The following is a 4,061-nucleotide window of genomic DNA, read 5'->3' as shown; positions in this document are numbered from 1 at the left end:
TCCTCTATAATGTCAGGACCTATCTTGGCTCCCTGTCCTCTCCCCACAGTGGGCACCACACAAGGACTGGTTTGGGTTTAGTCCATCGGTACTCTAATATCACCCTTTCTTTCAAAGTAATGAACAAGGAAGTATGTTTCCCTTACTGCAGCTATTTTGAGGCTGGCTTAAAACATGTAGCTATTTGTCTGGTCACCTCATAAGTTTCAAATTTATATTCCCTCCACCCAGAAAAAGGTTTGGCTGCTTTGATAGTGGTCACAGTGAAAAAATCCGTTGTCCCAGGTCATCAGAAAGGCCACCATATATTCTAGTTACCTTCCTATGTCCTTGAAGAATCAGGGAAACTCACACTGACCTCCTTGTTTCTGGAATCATGAAGAGCAGAGCTATTCTACATGAAGTAGCTAATACTTATGAAGGTTGCTAGTTGCCTTAGTGTGTCTTAACAGCTCCAACAGAAACCGTAAGTCATGAGGATCCTGGCAAAAGTGACAGCAGTCTCGACATAAATTCATAGCTGTCTGTAAGATGTAAAAGCAAAAATAGAGATTTGTTATTATAAAGATACTTATTTTTATGACCAGCAGTAATAGGATTGGGAACCTGATATCTGGACTTACGAATAATAAGCATAGTGAAGCCACAGGCTTGCTGTACTAAGTGCTTTATCTTCCTTTCTTCATAAAAACATCTAATTCTCACAATAACAACCCTGGGGGTAGATGGCACTGTCCTTGCAGCAGATGGAAATGGAAGTACTTTTCCCACTGCATAGCAAGTAAGAGGCAGCTTGGATAGAATCACAACTCTGCGTGCCTCCAGCTGGCATACTGCCTTCCCCCCTAGTGCCCTTATGCAGCTACATAGTTTGTGGAGTCCAGAACAGAGTGAAAATACAGGCCCCTTTGTTCAAACAGTAAAAACGTCCAGAGAGTGGCCACTGAATGTTAAACCATTCAGAAGCCTCTGGGCACAGGGCCTTGTGTGACTGCGCAGGTCGCATGCCCATGAAGCCAGTCCTGCCCTGACGTCACAATTCCATCAACAGGCACAGATCCAGGGGGAAGGGGGTTAGGGGGTTGTGGGTGGGGGTGGGGTCTTCCTGTCTGTCCATGGTATGATTCCAGTCTGTGGTCCTGTGGAAGCATTGCTAATTCCCTTGGCAGTCTGAGTGACTTTGCTTCTAACAAAAAACTCAGGCATCTGTAGAAACAGAAACAAATATACAAACACAGAAAAAGAGGCTGCCAGTCTTTTGATACGTGACTGGCAATAACAGGATTTTGAAGTAAAACCTAAGAATAAGATGATTTCTTCCTTTGCTATTTTTCTCTTTTGGCATCTTAAAAGTTTGAGTCCTTTACTTCCTTGACACATACTTTAGTTCTCTGAATAAAGTGAATTTTTGCCTATCATTCCTTCATGATATCACTTCTAAGGACACAGAATTTCACTTGACTTGAGCTGAACTACGGACCCTTCTTTTACCGCGAGGTGTTGGGACCTTCTTACTTCCCGCTCTGTTCCCTGCTAGAGCTAGCTTATTTCCACAGGTACGGTGGTTCTCCCTGGGAAAGTTCACTGGTCTCTCCCTACTCTCCCTCGGCAGCCATGGCCGTCTCCACCTTAGCACCTGACAAGTTGAACAGGCTGGGTGGAGAGAGGCAGCCTGTACAGAGGGGGAGAGCTGGTGCTCTCCATCGCTGCGCCATGTCCATGGGGGTCACATTTTCTTCTCTGAATCTCCTTTATGCCCCAACCAAGGAGCTCAGTGTCCTTAGGCCTCTCCCCTCCAGGAGGTTAAACCACCTAGTTTGGCCCCCTTTCAGGCCAAGTGTTAGCAAAAGAATCTTATTACATTCACTGTACTGAAATGTCAACACGATTCAGCTTCCCTGTCCCAAACCATTTTTTTTTTTAGTAGAGGGAGGCACTGCTCTGCCAACTTGATTGCCTAATGAGTCTTGGAATCAACTATTTCCTCTCCTACCTAGGAAACCATCAATTTTATTTTCTTCCTGAAGGACTGACCCCAGAAATAATCAGATGGATAAAAATAAATGATGTGTTTTTTATAGTTACGGTTTATTTGTTCCTGGTAATCATGTAACATAACTAGGATGAATGTGAGATTTGTTTGACTGTAAGGGTATTTAAATTCTATCACATGCATGTTTATTCTTCAGTTTATTTCTCTGATAACATCGGAAGTCACCCACAACCCAACCAAAATAGAGAACTCTGCTCCTAATCTAAGCTCAGATCTTTCTCACCTCCCACCCCCAACATACATGCTTCAGATTAGGCTGTTTTATCAGACATTGGCAATAAATATTCAGCACTTCCCAGGAGAATCTGATATTGTGGAGATATATCTTTTATGATATGGAGCAACGAGAGCTCATATCTTAATAGCATAAAAACAAATATTCCTCAAAATTGACCCCCTGCATTTGCTTTAGCTCTTTGTATTAGTCATCTATTGCTATATAACAAATCACCCTAAAATTAGCACCTTAAAACAACAATAAGCATTATTTCTACAGTTTGTGTGGGTCAGGAAGTTGGGACAGCGTAGCTGGTGATTCTGATTGGGATCCCTCACTCAGGCTACAGTCATCAGAAGGATTGACTGGGGCTGAGAAAATCTGCTTCCCACATGGCTCCCCTACATACATGGCTGGCAAACTGATACTGGCTGCTGGCAGGAGGCCTCTATTCCTCCTATGATAACCATGGGGCTGGGCCTGTCTTCACAACATGGCAGCTGGCTTCCCCCAAAGCAAGTGATCCAAGAGAGAAAGGCAGAAGCTACAATGTCTTTTACTACCAATAACCTCAGAAGTCACACACTACCATTTCTGCCAAATCTCATTGGTAACATAGACCAGCCCTGCTCACAGGATGGCACCACCCAGAGGTATGAATACCAGTAGACAAGGATCACTGGGGGCATCTAAAAGGCTAGGTATCACATTCATCATGTCACTCTATCATAAAGGAAATAGACATTTTTTGAATAAGGAATGTGACCATCTAGTGGTCCTTCAAAAGGGATATTCCCTATTATTAAATTTGTATTCTTTGATACATTTGACTTGTGAGATATTGTTAGTGTCAGTAATTGCTAAAAGTCTTATCAGCTATGGGCACAGTGAGAAAAACTTCCTTCTAGATGACTCTTGCGTCACCATGCTATACCAAGCAGTTTGCTTTTCCTGCTGTATATTCTTTGATGTACTCCTGTGCGTACTACTGCACAAGACTTTCCATTCAGACTTAAAGAGCTTACAGTCTGTTCTGAGATGTGGTTGCTGAATTATTTAAAGTAGGAGAGAAACTAGGCCATATTTGCACTTTATTAGGGTCATTCTGTTGCTTGTCTACAGGATGGACTAGTGGTACGGACGGAGATGGAGCAATACTGGAGACAGAGAGTCCGTTTATCACAGCTCTCAGCACTCCATATGATTCCTAATTTCCTCGTCAACTAACTTGAAGCCCAGCAAATTTAATCACTTATTTAACAAACATTTATGGGTCTCTACCAAACGCCAAGCACCGTTCCAGCACTGGACATTCCGCAGTGAGCATATCAGAAAAGAAATACCTGCCCTTATGCTGCTTAAATTTTAATGAACACAGACCATTTAAACAAATGAGTAAAATTTTATGGTCATTGACAATGATAAGTGCTATGCAGAACAATGAAACACAGAGGGCATTAGGAAATTATTTGTGTTTTGGGGAATATCGTTGGATACTATTTTAAAGACTGTGCTCAAGAAGGCCCAATGAGCCTGAGGGAAAGAGCTATATGGACAGGGGAACAACCAATAAAAAATCCCACAGTCAGAAAAATGGTTCATGTTTCTTGTGAAACTGCCAAAGGGAGTTTACATGTCATGAGCTGAAGGAGAAAGTCACGTAGGTCAACGAGTCCCACCTAGAGAAATACATTCTTCTCTCTTCTGGGCTTTCAAAGTGCCTTATTTATGTGTTTTAATCTAACTCTTATGACATCAGCAAATTAATCTTACCTGAGCAATAGTGTGTGG

Source organism: Myotis nattereri, assembly GCF_964212035.1.
Source record: "Myotis nattereri genome assembly, chromosome: 11".
NCBI classification, from domain to species: Eukaryota; Metazoa; Chordata; class Mammalia; order Chiroptera; family Vespertilionidae; genus Myotis; species Myotis nattereri.
The sequence above is the reverse complement of the archived record's forward strand: the minus strand, read 5'-3'. Positions refer to the sequence as shown.